This window comes from Quercus robur, chromosome 5 (assembly GCF_932294415.1).
Source record: "Quercus robur chromosome 5, dhQueRobu3.1, whole genome shotgun sequence".
NCBI lineage: Eukaryota > Viridiplantae > Streptophyta > Magnoliopsida > Fagales > Fagaceae > Quercus > Quercus robur.
The window spans coordinates 73817749-73835931 of record NC_065538.1 but is presented as its reverse complement, the minus strand read 5'-3'; positions in this window follow the sequence as shown (position 1 = coordinate 73835931).

Sequence of the window (18183 nt, the reverse complement as noted above, 5' to 3'; positions counted from 1 at the left end):
CTCAGAGGATAAGTCCGTATCAGGACCACAGGTAGCCGTGAAGGGGTCACTGGTGGAAATAATGAGCGGCAGAACAGAGGGAGCGGTCTTAGCTTGAACGACGGTAGGAGAATTGACTCTCTCTGGAGGAGTAGGTGTCTCAGTGGGCGGAGGTATAGTCTTACCAACCCCTTCGATATGAGTACCCTTTTCTCTGGGTATCGGCTTGACAAAAGGGGTGGGGGCTTTGGCAGGAGCCTTATGTACAACAGTAGAGGGAGCAGGTGTTGCAAATACCACATCGGCCCCATCGAAAAAGCCTTCCATGGGTATGCCTATAGAGGTGGAAATCTCCTCAGCAGTAAGACGATATATGGATAAAGGCTAGGGCTCCTCCTAAAAAAGAAATGAAAAGAAGGAATTATTAATAAAGAAAAACAAGAAACACATAGCAGAGGAAACACGTGCAAAAAAGAAAAAAAGAAAAGTGAAGTGAAGGAAAGAGACTTACCTCAGATTCGGGCTCATCAAGCAAAATAAGACGGGTAACTGACGAGTCTTCCTTATGCTTAGACTAAAAAAAAAAAAAGACAGAGGAAATTAGCAAGGTTAGCCGCAAGAAAGTTAAGAAGTATTTTGTCAAAAAAAAAAAAAAAAAAAATGGAGAGATAACTTACCCTCCGTTTAGCAGCAGATACAGGGTGAGGGGTTGTCTTCCTTTTGCTACCGCGAGTTCTGCTAGCCAGAGAAGCACCTATAAGTGGAAGTGGGGTGGCAGGCTTGGTCTTGTAGGCAGATTTAAGCTTGGCAGGAACTTTCTTACTCGGTATAGAGATGTTTATTACCTTGACCTTTTTCTCCCAACCGGGAGGGTAATCACCAGCATACCAGCACCATCCTTTTTTCTCTACGTCCCATTCAAAAATGGCCGACTAGTTTTGCTTCCTAGCATATGCCAAAACAGACTTAGAAGGAAGAAGCAAGCGAGGGTTAACTGAGACAACCATACCTAGCCCATCAGGGGGAATAAGGGAGAAGCCATGGCTACTCACTAGCTCATCCACAAATGTAGTTATCACCGCGTGCCAATAACCTTGCATGGGAGGAGTACAGAGACCCTCCCTTAGTGAACCGGGAACTGTAACGGCGTTGAAGCGCTGCCTCCAAAACTCAAAGGCAGTATGCCGCAGGAAAGGGCGGACTGAAGTAGGAGATTCCATGAGGAAGGAAATATCATCGAGGATATCTTGATCCAACCCAAACTGCCTTCTCACCCGGTTGGCAGGATAGTGAACAAACCTAATACCTTCATCGGCTAGGTAAGGCAGTCATCCGGCATTAGTGGCCACAAGATAAGTAATCCCTGTTTCATCAAAACTAACCAAAGGGGAGGTAGTCCCAATGGTGTCAACAAACGAACCCATGGTAGAATCCATACAAATATAATTTGCACCCAGGTTTCTATAGGCCCTCCAAGAAAAACCAATGCATTCGTCAAAAGATTCAACCACAGAATAGCCAATGGGCTTCAAGCCAGATCAGCGAAAAGCAAGTGGAAAATCGGACTCAAACCTACCGCAAAAGTCAGTAATTACTCTCGGACATGTCTGGTACTTATCTCTAGCAAACCAAGTAGATCTACACTTTGTCAAGTACTGAGCACAATGCTCTCAAACAACAACTGTTGAAGTATGGTACAGTGAACCGAAGAGGTAACAATGTGGCAGGACCCAGCCTGACTCTTATCACTATGAAGAATGTCTAGTTGGACATATAGATGGCCCAGGAACATAGGTGCCAGCGACAGGCTCACCCCAACAGATATTTTAATAGCTAAACGAAAGTACAAGGCTTTATGGAATAGTGGGGGTGGGACCCAAAAACAAATTTTCAAAGCCAAAACGCAACAAAAGCCGCGTGGCGAGCAGCAACAGAAAACTTAGAAGAAGAACTAACCAGTATGACAGCTTGGCGTTTCCGGCCATCCTTTTCCTCAATTCGGCCTCAATGGCCTCTTCCTCCGGAGAAAACTCTAGAGTGGCAGGATCGGCATCACCAAGAATAGGCAGGAGTAACTGATTAGCCACATCTTCAAAGGTAATGGTAAGTTCGCCGTACGAGAAAAAGAAGGTGTGGGTGGTGGTACACCACCGTCGGACCAAGTGTCGGAGGTTGTAGAGGTCCCAGATGTTCGACAGGCAGCGAGATGAACAATAGCTTTCAAGATGCCAGCTCGTTACAACAACCCCATAAAGCCTGTATCGGAAAGCTCGCTGTCAACCCATTCTTTCGAACCTGAGCCAGTGCCGGACCCAAATTTGAAATGAATGGGTACGGGAAGCGAGATGCCTTGGCGAATGGCCAGATCAAGGATCGAAGATGCTAACGAAGCCCAAGAGACGTCGAGGTTTCGCCGAACAAGGGCAAGCCATACACGACCCGGTAGCGGCGGCACATAGTCACCGAGAACTTTTGGAAAGTGAGGGTGGACTTCATACCACGGGTCGATCAAAGGAGCACATTCACTATTAGGGTCGCACTAAGCCTCTTCCTCAGCGGATTGCTCTAACTCAGAATGTTCCATCTCCTCGCCTACATCAGGAACGATGGGAGAGTCGGAAGCGATTGCCTTCCCTTTGCGGCGGGAAGAGCCTTGGCTTTTCACCAATGACATGGTGAGAGGTTTGAGTTGGAGAAGATGGGTACGGATGTTTGAAGGGGAAAAGACGGTGAAGAGTAAGAGACGGAGAGTATATGTTCTTGGAAAAGGAGTTTTTGTTTTAAGTGCAGAAGGATTCTTCCTTAAATACCCAAGTCATTAATAATGGCATGAAGGAAGGTGACGGGTCAGCCATCAGAATGGGATGAAATTAATGAAGCGGCGGCTATGCTTCGAGAATACCTGCCAAACTTGGAAATTCGAAGAGACAACCCTGTTCGCAGTAGGAAAGAATATATATATATATATATATATGAGAAGAGGTCCACAGTTTTAAAAAAGACCCGCGAAGAAAAGATGAAAAAAGATGAGAAAAGAGAGGACAGAAACATTTTCTATTCACATATAAACCGCAGGAACACTTCATATGTTCAGGGGGCTAATGTTGAGGGCCATTTATAAGCATCCAGGTGAAAAGAAAGAAAGCCCAATAACAAGAGCAATAAAGAATTGACAAAAGTAGACAGCAAAACCATTAGGCCCAAGCAGTTTTGCCCAAGCGGCAGGAATGATGGATCATAGACCTAAGAAATAAACAAATGGATCTTGAAGAGACAAGTAGGCTTAAAGAAGCTCGAAAAGAGAGAAATAACATCCCATGGGCAGTGTATGAGATAGAAAAGCGAGAAAGGGCCGCCGCAGGCCTAAAGCAATGCAAACTGAGAAAGTAAGGGGTTTATGGCGGGCCCATAAACTCCAAGAATGAGAATAAGGTTATTGGGTCAGGGAAGCCCAATAAAGTTAGTAAAAAGCCCATGGGAATGTAGAACTAGCAAAAGGGCCGAGGAAGCCCAAAGAAGGCAAACGGGCCGAGGATGCCCAAAGGAAAGTCAAAAGGGACATAGGAGCCCATAAATAAAAGCAAACCAGTGGCCATGCCAAGCCACTGAGAGAAGGAATGAATGGCTGGCCTAAAAGAGGCCCAGCAGGATTAAGTTGTTATGGCAGGAATAACAGAATGACATTGCAAGAATTAAAGGAAACCAAGTAATGGGCCAAATAAATGTAAGACCCATCATCAAGTAAAGCCCAACTCGTGAGTGGAGCGGGAAAACAAAGAATGGCCCACATAAAAGAACGAAGAGGTGAGGTAGACTAGCAAACAAAGCTCCAGACAGCAGCAAACACATGAGCAGCAGGCAGATTTTTGGACATATCTGAAAGAAAAGCACACGCAAGGCCTAGACACCACCAGCCTGTACCCAGCCAATATGGGACGTGGTGGGGTCATAGGTCAGAGGTAAGAGGTAAGGGGGGTATGGTTTGGTGGTGGGGAGAGGGGAAAAGACCTATTCTGCGGCTCCTACCTAAGCCCTTTTTGGGAGGTACGACCTTCTGGGATGACAGACCACCCAAAAGAGGCAAGGTTGAGGGGGGAACCGTTAGGTGCATGCCTTGAGGGAAAGAGAGAGAAAGCATTTACACCATGGTAGGAAAGAGTGCTACGGTGGACTAACGAATGAAACAAACCTGCCTTTGTCTGGCAAGGGTGAGTGGCACACAGACGAACCCTTTGGTGGTCAGCAAGTACGCCCAAACCAAACAAAAGCGGTTAAGGGGCAAAGTGGTAAAATCTGGTCACGGTAGGCACTATAAAAGGACCCTTGCCGTGTCCTGAAAAAAGGATGAAAAAATAGAGTATCACAGAGTAAAAGAAAAAATAAAAGGAAAAGAAGAGAAAGAGAAAAGATAAAAAGGATGAAAAAATAGAGTATCACAGAGTAAAAGAAAAAATAAAAAGAAAAGAAGAGAAAGAGAAAAGATAAGAGAGAAAACAGAAGGAAAAAGAGAGGTAATACAATGGGCATGCACCAGTAGGTCGATTTCCCTCTCTCCCCCTTTAAATCTTGCTCTCTTCCAAAACATAACTGGGATTCTTTTTTTTTTTTTTTTGGGCATTAACCATTCAGGTTCGATTCCCTCAAAGCCATTAATCCCCATGGCAGGATCTTTCCTGGGAGATTATTTGCATTGAGAGGTGGCGTTCTCCCCTTTCTGGTTTTGCTTCAACGGGCCAAACTTGAACTTGACTTTATGCTCATTCTTGATTGATTCATGTTATCTTCTTTCTCCTTTACTTCTCTTCGTAAATGACATTGTTATGACTGTAGTTATGTTTTATAAGTAGGGACTACTCGGCCATTTTCCATTAAATAGTCAGAGTACTCTGTTTTGTAATTATTATTATATCTGCTTGTCGTAACTCATCTGAAACAGCTCTGTCTGTCATAAGTACACTCTTGGCAGACGAGGCATAGTTTGTACACAAGCCGGCCCCAGTTGAGTTCCAGTTGGACCGGTCTCAACTCCCTTGCTTAGAAACATTCGGGCCCATTACCTAGATGGCACCCCAGCCCAACGCACAACACAAAAAAAGGCCCCCACAATGATCAATTGTTGTGATTTGTAAAGAAGCCAAATGAAAAGCTTCAAAGATGTGTAATCATTTTCTTGTGGGAGGTCATATATTCATTTCTATAATTGAGATAGACCACTTGACTTAGTACCAGTTGTGTATGACTTGATTGAGTTGATCATTGAAGCTTCATTCTGGACTAAGGACTTTTCCACATTTGATATTCAAATACAACACACAAGACTTTTGTTCAACAAATGCTTATTTCATTTCTGTGATTTTATATGATCAATTGTGATGTGTATGCTTAATTGCTTGCCGATCAAACCCAAAAAGATTTTTGAGTATTTTATATGTTTTTGAAAGTGTTTTTATACTTTTGTGTTTTAAGTTTTTGTTCAAAATGCATTTTTGTGTTATTCTACAAAAACTTCTTCAGAGGCATTTTCACGAGAAGCTTGCAACTAAGCACTTCCCGCGAAAAGAGGCTAAGGCAAAAACTTTAAAACACAAAATTCAGACAGAGACTTTCGCGACTGTTTCGAGACTAAAGGCTTCCCACAAAATATTTTGTGCTTCAGATGTGTTTTTCGTGAGTATGTAACCCACGAAAAACGCGTGTTTTTAGTTTTAAAGGGCTAATGTGACAGATTTTCAAACACATCCTTATTCCCTTGTTTTGTCTTCCTTGTGCCTTCTTCAAACCCAAAACAATTTTCACTCAAAACCCATCAATTTCAAGTTCAAAATCTACAAAATCATCATTATGGTATTTTTTCAACAATCTTTTCACTCTTTCACTCAGATTATGCAGAAAATTTTCTAGGTTTCATTGATTTGCGGATTTTTGAAAAATGGGTTGGGAAAGTTGGTTTTTGTCAAAATTTGTTCAAATTTTTGATTGGGCTTTGTCCCATTTGTCTTGTTTGTGTCTGTATTGCCCTATGTGGCAATTCTAACTTGTATTTAGGTAGAATTTCACAAGATCATGCATTGCCCACATGCTAAGTAGAGTGTTGCACATCATGTGTTTGATAAAATGCTCAAGTGGCATTTTTGAATTGTTTTAGATTCCAATGTGTTCTAAATTTTGGGTTTCCTCATGATTGTACTTGCATAACATGTTTTAATCATTGGGTGTGGGTTTTACACACTTTGACTCACTTGTGCCCATACATGCCTTGCCATGCATCACCTCATGCACACCTCATGCACACACATGCACTGTTGTCATTTTTTTTTTCCATTTTAATGATAATTACATGTTTTAGCACTCATAGCATGTTCATTTGACATTGTTGTGTTCTGTTTTAAGTGTTGTGCTTCTGTTTTGGACTAACTTGACACTAATCAAGTTTTTGCTCCTGTTTTGTGTTTATTGCACTTGTTTTCTCTTGTTTTGTAATTATGTGTGCAGATGTCTCCATTCAAGACATCAGTTGTGAAAGGAGGCAACAGCAAAGGAAAAGAGCCTGTGATTGATGTTGATAACCTCTCACCAAGGGCAAAGAGGACTCGATCATCGATAGGAGTTTTTTATCCTGACAAGTTCAGATCCTATGCTGCGTTTCAGAGTTATGAGAACTATTTTAGAGAAGCTCCATTGTTGGTTGAAAGGGTTGTTGAGCAGACGTCTCTTCTTGAAACAAAAATCCCTAAATCGTTTGCCACCAAGGATTGGAACTACCTACTTTCCAACCTTGATGATGCATACGAGAACATGCTGAAAGAGTTCTATGCTAATGCCATTGTTGAAGGAGAGGAGCTCAAATGTTGGGTTAGGGGAAAGAGTTTCTTAGTAACACTGGTTTATCTGGCAAAGATCCTACACATCAATTGGCCAATGTTTACTAAACCACCAGTATATGATGATCTAAATCTGGATGAGGAGGTTCTTCAAGAGGCCTTAGGAGATAACTTGGAGTTCTCATCCAATGGGAAATTAGTAAGTGTGGCATCCCTATCTCTCGAATTGAGGCTACTCACGACGATCATGTTTCACAACCTCTATCCTTTGTCAAGCATCGAGTACATGAATCTCAGTCGAGTGTTATTCCTACATGATCTGATCACTGATGAGGAGATTGATGTGTGCTCTCATATTTTCTACATCTTGGCAAAAACAACTGAACAGATTGCTTCAAGGAACTGTATTCCCTTTTGCTGCCTCTTCTCAAAGATCTTGAAGCTCAAAGGCATGCATCCTTCGGAAGATGAGTACCCATACCCACAGCCAAGTCCAATAAACATCCGCACTCTCGATGCAAGTATAAGTACACCAAAAAGAGCACCAAGCAAAAGAGCCATGCTACTCAAGGAAGTTCAAGCTCTACCTTCCCTTCTTATGATGAAAAGCTAGACAACATCATGGCCACTCTCTAAGAGATTAATACCAAAATATCTGGACTAGCTACCATCATGCACTCCCAACACATTCGCTTTAACATAAAGTTCACATCTCTCTAGAGTCAATTGGACCAAATTCAGAGGAAGCTAGAAGAACATGGAGACTAGTTATTCCATGACAAAAAGGGGGAGATGGTCATTGATAGGGGGAGTGTAGTGATAGGGGGAGGAGAAGCTAGAACTGTTGTTTGTTTATTTACATTGCTTTCTTTTAAAGCTTTAAGTACTTTGCTTTAATTTCAGTTTAATATTTAATTTTTATGTTTGTTTCATTGCTTTGTAGCATCTTTTTAGTACTTCTAAATGTTGCTAAACTATCTTGAGTACTATACACTTGTACCCTTATTGGATTTTGTATCCTTAGTGCAAATACTTCTTGTACTTTGCATTGGTTGTGTGTTGGACATGCAATTGATCCTTGAGATTGATCTTAATTGCATTGCGTGTCCAGATGATCATTTACTAGCTAAATGATCATTGTAGTCATTCTTTAATGACTGTTCTTGTATGATCAAGATATGCTTAGCTGTCTATATAGTGTTTATTAACTTGATCGCACTTTACTTGCTCATATACATACCATGTATTCAACTTGTCATAAGCTTGATGAAAGTTTTATTTGTGTGCGAGTGTTTCAGGTTACAGGTATATACATGCAAGTGCTTCATAGTTTCTAGATTAGGTGTGAGTGAGTTTTGCCACTGTTCCTAAACTCACGTTTAAGTCTAGAGTTTGTTTTAGGGGTTTTGTCACGGAATAGCCAAAGGGGGAGATTGTAAAGTTGTGATTCACAACTATTTTGTATTGGCTTTAATTTTGTGCCAAATTTGATTGTAATTTTGTTCAAACTTATGTACCCTATGTTTTATGTGGGATTTCTTGTAAAGGTTGTGTGTGTGAGAGAGTGTGAAGACTCAAGGCAAAGTGAAGAGTAAGAAGTTTTCGCGGGTAGCTCGCAAGAAGCTTTCCCACGAAGTGAAGCATGTGCCCAACGCATGACTAGAATGCGAAGAGTCAGGATAGGATGGTAAAAGCTGGTTTTCTCAAGTGTCTCGCGAGTAAGGTCTTCCCACGAGATACCAAACATTCTGTTTTGCCAATTTGTCATATCTGATACATACTATCTCTACCCACACTATATATACCCACATTACTCATAGATGTTGAGGAGTGCTTTAGAGAGAAAACCCTAGCCACTATCCTTGAAAGTGTGAGATTGTTATACCCACAATTCTCTACACAATCCATTGTGGTCTTTCCTTAACTCCTACCTCTTCATTTCCATATTCTTGAGAGGTTGATAAGCCCAAACACTTACCACATCCATTCTGAGTGTCAAGTGAGGTTTTGGTGTAGTTGGGAAGCATTAGAAGAAGCCAAGCTCTGGCGGATGCAATTGGGCGCATTACGGGATTCAGAAAGTTAGACAAGACACGGTTCTAAGAAGCCTTGTTAGAGTAGGAGCTTGGAGGGCTTAGGTGCATTGGGTAGATTAGGCTTGGAAGGTCTCTTGCTATTCATGTATCCTAACTGATTGTCTATTGGATCGATTTACCGCTTGGAGGGCAGTAGAGAGGTTTTACGCCGAGTACTTCGACTTCCTATTTGATAACACATCAGCGTGTTATCTTGTGTTTGCATTCTTCTTCCCTACTTTTTAGCTTTCAATTTACTATTGTGATTTGATGAATATGGCTTAGAGTAGTTTTATTGTTCGTACGCTCGCATTTACTCTTTTCCGCACTTAGTTTAAGTGAGAGTAAAATCAACTGAGCCGTAATCTTTAATTTGGGGGTCTAAACAGCTCTTGTGTTTTAACAAATTTTCGAGTTTTCAATTTTATTTTTTTATAACTATGCTACAATGAATTCTTATAAGAAATATTGTAGCAAGTTGTTATAAATTATTTATTCTTAAATATTGTCCTCCTCTCTCTTCCTTTCTCAGGCACTCTCTCTCCTCCCTCTATGTCTTCTTTGATCCCAGACTTTCACTTTCTTTCCTCTCTCTCTCTCTCTCTCAAACCTCACCACCACATCCTTTGAGGTGTAGATTAGTGTTGTGGTAGTGATTGTTCATTGTTTGGGTTAGTGGTCTTTAGTCCTTTTATTTGTTGTTGCTTAGGTAGATTTGTACTGATGGATTTGGGTTGGTGGTTTTGAAATGTGACAGACTAAGAATGTATTGACCCCATGTGATATATTAATTGATTAATTAGCCAAGTTTATCAATTAATCAAATTAGCATGCAATGTACGTGGCAGCACAAACAAATCACCAATTAAACTAAGTATGTAGTGGAAATTAAATTGACGCAGTGATTTGTTTACGAATGGGGAAAACCTACACAACAAAAACTTCACTGGGTGATTTTAAGGTCATCATTCCCGAGAATTCACTATTATCAAAACAAGTGGTTACAAGTAAATGAATCCCAGTACCTTATACCAACCTACAGTTGAACCCTTACCGCAATACCTAATTGGACTTGTTTTGTAGTGACAATCTCTCATTTTCAATGCATGGCTCCTAGTACGTGACTAACCAATAGATGCACAAATCTCAGTACGTGACTTGATCACCAACTTGAGAATGATGTTGGCAGTAAAGTTCTTCAGTTCATCCAGTATTAAGAAGCTCATTGGTTACAAAATCCTATGGTGTACAAACACATCAACTTCTTCAAGAGAAAGATGAACTAGGAAAAATTCTGTCTTCAGTCACAATTTGCATGAACAAGACTTTGCTTCACACTTGTGCAACTGTGCAACCTATGACGGTCCTTAAAATAATCCTTATATATGTTTAGGGTTGTGAGAAAAGAAAGCCTAAACACATACTCACGGATTGGATGAAAATCGGTTTTAAAAAATTGAGTTTCATAAACCTCGATAGATAGCCATCTATCGAGCTAGCTGTCGAGCTATGGGCTTCAACAGCTTTTAAACCTCGATAGATGCTTAGCTATCGAGCTTTAAAATCCAGCACTTCATTACTTGATTCTTGGACAGACTGGCATGGTTTTAACACTTGAACTTGAAACTTTGTTTCTTGAAGCATTAAACACATCCTAGATCTACCCAATTACAATTTAAGTGCATTTTGTCAAAGGATTAGCCAATTACATAAAATATTGACATATGTTCCTAACATTAAATCACATATGTCCTAACAATCTCTCCCTTTGGCAATTCGTGACAAAACCATAACAAATAAATGAACATATGAGAGCAGTCATAAATCACTCAACTCATACTCACTTGTTGAATACAATAAAATCTATCCTAACATAAACTCTTGAAAAAATTTGCTAGAAGAGAGTTCATGGCAAGAAAGACTTTAACAACCTATATTTCTGAAACATTCTAAACAAAACTCATCATGGCATCTTAGTGTGAAACAAAAATAATAGATTGCATACAATAAATAAGAAACATGTGTATAAAGAAAGAAAAGAAACAACATATGGAGAGATAGGTAAAATAACATACATCAAAATATATATAAACCAAATATAAGTACAATGTATGTCAAATGGTTACAAGACCAATCCACGAGATATAATATATCTAAAAGAGAAAGAAAAGAAAAGACAAAAAAATCCTTACTACATCCCTCAATAACACTCCCCCTATCTCCTAAACTAACACTCCCCCTATGAGTATGACTACTCTTATCTCAAAACTACTCTCCCTTATTGTCACGAGTGACAAAGGGGTAAGTACATCAAGTACACATCTCATCATCACTCGGTGAGCCATCATCATCATCCTCATTAGCATTATCATTGTTAGAGCCATCGTCACTCTCATCCTTAGAGGTTAGTGGAGATGGAGAGGAAGCGACAGTGAAACCACCCATGACAGCCTATCGTCATGTGATACGACTGACATGGGTGTTCACCTGACACAACTCATCTATGAGAGTGTTAAGGTGAGCATCCATGCACATAAGCTATGCCATGATGGACTTAAGAGTCACTCCACTCGTTGAAGATGAAGGAGCAGAGGTGGATGGAGCGGTAGAAGCTGGACGAGTTGCTGTCTTTGTCTAGGGCTGCCTCGAGAGAAGCTGTGCAATACTCCGTTTAAGGGTAGCGGCATCAATGGCACACATAAATGTGAAGTGGGGAGACTCGGGATAGGAGACAGAAAAGTGGTGAAGGAGCCGCATGATAGCCGAAGGAAAAAATGAGCTTATCACAGGTTATTGTATCCTTATAAACATCTATAAGGGAGAGTATAAAATGAGAAGGAAAATCAATAGAAAGATCCTTAATGAGGGATAACAAAAATCGAGCACAAGGCTTTGTGATATTGTTATTGTGAGACAATGGATGGAGAATGAATGTCATCACCATGTTTAGGATTCTCGGACATTTAGCAAAGGCTGAGCATGAGGTGTTTTGACGATCACCCCATGAAAAAGGTGTCTCACAAAATAGAGACGAGAGTTCGTCTTTGGACACTATCCTCAGACACTCACAGCCAAGGTAGTTAGGATGCGCTACCTTGGGACGTGTAGTACCTCGGATACAATATATGGAGTAACTACCATGCGTATACCCTGAACGCGAGTGACAAATTAGGGTATAGAATAATCGAATCTGTGCATATTGGAGTAGAACTCTTGTATGATCACGGAAGGGAACGTGACCAGGACGCCACAAAGTGACTTATAACCCCTATTGTGGATGACAGTGGGTAGGTCAGTGTTAGAGAAATCAGACAGAACGACTTGGAGTTTCGAATGAATGCCACGTCGCGAAAAGTTCTCCAAGAAGTCCGATTTGGCCTTCTTATCACGAAACCGTACGTGAGAGGGAGTGGGGTCAGAAGGAGAAGAATAAGACGATGCCCCAGAACAAAGAGGGTTCCGGGATAGAATGGATTTACGTTTAGGTGCCATGACGCAACTAACGTAAGAAACAGTGAGAGAAACAATTAGAAAAGCACCAACAAGATACAATATAACAAATATAGAAACTTGAAGGTACGTTTGCATGAAAATGCATGAACGTGTGACATGCAAATATAAATGCATCATGGGCTCAGCCCAATCCAAATCCATCAACACATAACATAGCAACAAAGTAAACACACATCTAAAATGCATGAAACATTGTTATGATGCACATGTGATGCAATGCATGAAGTTTTAAACTCATTGAAGCAACACCCAACCCAAAAATTGCACAAAAACTTCATTAATTTTGAAAAATCCCAAAGTTTATCAAAAATCCCAAAAGTTAGGTCAAAAGATATGAAATGCATGAGAAAGAGGGAGAAATCAACATATTAGATGAAGAAAAATGATCTTGAGACCAAAGATTGAGTGAGGAAAATATTTGAGTGCTTGAGAGGTGTTTTGGGAGGTGAAAAAGCTAAAAGGATCGAAAGAGATCGAGAGAAATGAATCTAAAATCGCGAGGTGCGTATTTATAGGAAATTCATAAACCTCGATCGATTGAGAGCTATCGAGATTTAAAAATGCGACTTTTAGCTATCGAACCAGCTATCGAGGATCTAAAGAGAGGTTTTCTCAACAAAGATGCTCGATGGATCAAGGTAGCTATCGAGGAGCTATCAAGGAGAAAGAAAGTTTCTCGATTGATCAAACTAGCTATTAAGAGCTATCGAGAATGAGATAAAAAGAAGCTGAAGGGTCTCGGTAGATAGCTTATTTGTTGAGAGCTATTAAGAAGCTATAAAAACAGTTTTTCAAGGGAGAGAAAAACACAGATATGAATGCAATCAAGCATGCTACTTAACCAAAGATCTAATCAACATTTTAAACTCTCAAAAACATCTCTCAACACGAAAAATGTGTAACACATAGATCCCAAAACACACACACACACACACACAACAAGTCTAACCCATTTTATATTTCAAAAACAAGTTAAGATAGTTTAGTGAGCATACATTAACACAAGTATTTCTTGTGATGGCCAAATTACATTGCACTTGCACATGTATCAAAAGTAGCAAAGAATATTGCGTGTTATGTGTGAAAAATATCGCAAGATTGCGTAAGTGTCTACATGTTATGAGGATTTGAGATATGAGAAAATCACTTCAACTCATACACTATCATAATATTTGATGGGGACTATCACCCTCGAGGTACATCCTATAACTCCCACATCTCCTAGAATACATGCTTGCAATCATATATAAAGCATTTTGATCTTTTTGTTTTTATTTTTCTTTGCATATTTTTCTTTTAAGCAAACCATACATGGGCATATATGAGAGTGAAAAGAAATACCCAATTATTTTAAGCATTTGATATTCCGCTTTTGCTATGCCGAAACATACAAATGTCATTTCATGATTGCCGGGTAACAGTGGTGAGATGATTATTTATGCCTTTCTCTTAGGATTTTCTGGTCCTTTCTATCGAAAAAAGTGATATGAGTGTTAAGTACAAGAAATTCCTTAACCTTACTCATCACAAACACGAGCCACAAAACTCACTTGCTTAGTTGTGCATAGAGATGCTCATCTAAGCTACAAATGATACAAAGTTTAGAAAACTTTGTTTCAATGGACATCCAAGGTACACAAACACACACTGTTTTTGTATTTTTCTGATTTTTCAATTTTTTTTTTATATAAAAAACAAAATAAAGCAAAACTGAAAAAATAACCAAACAAAAACATGTTAAACAAAGCAATGCATAAAACTAGATGCAAGTTCATGAGGGAGGAGGAGAAGAAGAGGAGATCAATCCATGGAGATAACACCAATGTTTTGGTGAAGGAAATCAAATTGTTTGCTGTCAAGAGGTTTGGTGAACAAGTTAGCCTTCTAATCGTCAGTGTGAATGAATTCAAGAGTGAGCGTACCATCTTCGATAAGCTCCTAAATGAAGTGATGTTGAATCTCTATGTGTTTGGTTTGAGAATGTTGAACCTGGTTCGTAGAGAGGTTGATGGCACTGGTATTGTCACAGTAGATAGTGAGATGTTCTGGACAAATACCATAATCATGGAGAAGTTTTTGCATCCATAGAAGTTGGGTGCAACAGCTACCAACAGCGATGTACTTAGCCTCTGCAGTGGATAATGAGATGGAATTCTGCTTTTTTCTCATCCAGGAAACAAGATTATTACCCACGTAAAAACACCCCCCCCCAATATACTCTTTCTAACATCAGCATTCCTAGCTCAATCAACATCAGAATACCCAGCTAAGACATCATTTGTGTCCTTGCTGTACCACACACCAAAGTAGGCAATGGTTTTGACATACTTTATGATTCTTTTCAAAGCAATCATATGAGACTCTTTGGGATTAGCCTGATATCTAGCACACATTCCTACATTGTAACTAATGTCAGGCCTACTAGTAGTAAGGTAAAGAAGACTACCTATTATGCATCTATAAAGAGATGAATCTACACTTTTACCTAATAAGTCAACAGTGAGTTTAACATTTGGGCTCATAGAGGTTCTAACAGAACTAGCAGATTCTAAACCAAACTTTTTCACAAGATTTTTAGCGTATTTAGATTGAGAAAGGAATATACCTGAATCTTATTGATGAATCTGCAATCCAAGGAAGTGAGTTAGCTCTTTAATCATGCTTATCTTAAACTCGGCCTACATGAGTTTTGAGAAGCTATGAGCAAGTTCATCCTTAGTTGACCCAAAGATGATATCATCAACATAGACTTGAGCAACTATTAACTCACCGTCTTCCCTTTTTATGAAGAGAGTTTGATCTGCCTTTCCTCTTGTGAACCTATGTGACACTAAGTATTGTGTGAACCGATCATACCAAGCTCTAGGGGCTTACTTTAACCCATACAATGTCTTTTTGAGGTACAACACATGATCCAGAAAATGTAGATCAATGAATCCTTTTGATTGAGCTATATAGACATCTTCTTTAAGGATCCCATTCAAGAAAGTAGTCTTTACATCCATTTGATAGAGTTTGAACCTCAAGTGACATGTTAGGGTTAGGAGAATTCTGATGGTCCTCATCATAGTCTACTCCTTCCATTTATGAGTATCTTTGAGCTATAAGACGAGCCTTGTGGCGGATCATATTACCCTCTTCATCGGTTTTATTACGAAATATCCACTTTGTGCTGATGATGTGCTCACCCTCCAGTCTAGGTACCAGAGTCCAGACATCATTCCTCTGAAACTAAAATAGTTCATCATGCATAGCTTCAACCCAGCTTTCATCCTGAAGAGCTTCCTTAACTTTAGTGGGTTCAACCTGCGATAAGTAACAAGATTAAGACACAAAGTTAGCAACACATTTATCAATTGTATGCTTTCTTAGTGTAAGTTCATTCATGTTTTCCATAGTAACTTCAGGAGGATGATTCAATTTGATCCTGGAGGAAGGTCCTTTCTCTTTATAGGATTCAGAATCAGGTGAAGTAGATATTGTTAAGATGTGTGCCCTTAAATCCTATTGTATGATGCTATGTATGACATTATGTATGACTTAATATTATGATTAATAAAGTTGTTTTATTATTATATAAAATAATGGTAACATGAATATTTGGACATTATCATATAGTCCATGAGATGCATAGTATGTGATTTATGTGAAATGTCATAGAAGATATAAATCACAAGTTCTTTGTAAACTCAGAATTATAGTTCGTAGTTAGTGATGAAATTGGGCATTTCATCTGCGAAGATTATAACATATCAACTAAGATGATTTGTTTTGATCATGGAAGTGGAGACTTTTAGTTGATATGTTGATATGTTTTAAGAGTTAAGACATATTGAACTGGACTGCTGTGAGATTTATTATTCTCCTAATGACTGTCAAATGAATAATATATCTAACAGAGATATAAAATATTCTCTTGAGATAAGTTTAATGAGTTTGGTTATTCAGAGTATTAGGCCTAATCACTTTAGCAAGGAGTTATTAAAGTGTATATATATATATATATATATATATATATTTATGAAATTGTATTTCATAAATATATGATGAATAACTTAAAGGATTAAAATATAGTAATCTTCAAAGTGGCAGTCTACATTCATGACTTTGTATTACTATGAATATTTTATGAAGGGGTTGTATGTATAATAAAGTCTTGGAATATAATTTATTAATAAGGCCTAGAGTGCAATTATATTTATATAGTGATATTAAATATAATTAATGGTAATTTTGGACTTGTCAAGAGTTGACAGAAGAGCCCAAGGCCCATTGGAGTTAGTGTCTTATTGGTCCCTTTTGGTCCCACTCCAAGCCACACACTAAAGCCCAATTGGAAAGGTCCAATAGGCCAGCCCAATTAGATAATCAGTTAGTTATAAATGGAGAAACATACAAAATTTTATTTAAGAGAGACATCATTGTGAAATGGTGTGTATGTGTGAGTGAAGCTACTCGATTATTCTCCCTTGGAAACTGATTGAGAGACTATACTTCTTGGGCGTAAAGTGGAATTGGAGTGAAGATTAAAAGTGTTCCCAAGTACTTCTAATCTTTTGTTTTGAATTTCACCGCACCAAGGTATGCTATCTTGTTCTTAAATTCTGAAATTTACATAGTGCATGTTATCAATCATGAATGAAATAGATCTATGTTTGTTGCTTCTACTATGTGTTTTGTATGAGATACAAAACTAGATTTTCCAACAGATATATCTGCTGAATCTTCTACAACACTTGGAGTACTGGGAGTACTTGGAGATGCAAATTCTTGTTCAACAATTTCTTGAACTTCTTTAGGCTCGAGAGGAAGAATCTCTTTGGGAATTTCCTCACTAAATTTCTTAGAACCAGAGTCTGAGGACTTATCAATAACAACATTCACTATTTCCATTACTTTCATGGTTCTCTTGTTGTATACCCAATAAGCCTTGCTTGTAGAGGAGTATCCCAGAAATATTCCTTCATTGCTTCAGGAGTCAAATTTTTCCATATTCTCTCTATCCTTGAGAATGAAACAAGTACTTCAAAAAATTATGAAGTACTTCACATTTGGCTTTCTTCCCTTCCATAACTCATATGGAGTCTTCTTGGTATCGAGTATAAAATACACCCTATTAACCGTATGACATGCAGTGTTAACGGCTTCTCCCCACAAGTTCCTTGCCATATCCTTGTTGTGCAATATGGCTCTGGCCATCTCTTGAATAACACTGCTCTTTCTTTCTACTACACCATTCTGTTGAGGAGTAATAGGAGTAGAGAATTCTTGAGATATACCTGATCTCGTGCAAAAGGACTCCATATATGAGTTCTCAAATTCCTTACTTTGATCACTTCAAATCCGATTAATCTTCAGGCCCTTTTCATTCTGCAATCTTGTGCACAAGACTTCAATGTGCTCAGGAGCATTAAACTTGGATTGTAAGAGTATGAGCTAAGTATACCTAGTGAATTCGTCTACTACAACCATGATGTATCTCTTTCCACTAAGAGACTCAGTTCTAGTTGGACCCATAAGATCCAGATGTATTAGCTCTAAAGGTCTGGATGTAGCAGATGTCTGAGTGCTCGGATGTTTAGCTCTCGTCTGTTTCTTAAGTTGACATAGTCCATACATCACATTACTTACTCTACTAAGCTTTGGTATCCCCAAAATTGACTCATGCTTAGATACAATTGAAAGATGTTTGTAACTAGCATGTCCCATCCTTTGATGCCATAGATCTTCATTTGGTAGACAAATGTTATTGCACACAATATCAGCATCAGGAACCAAGCCATAACAATTGTCGA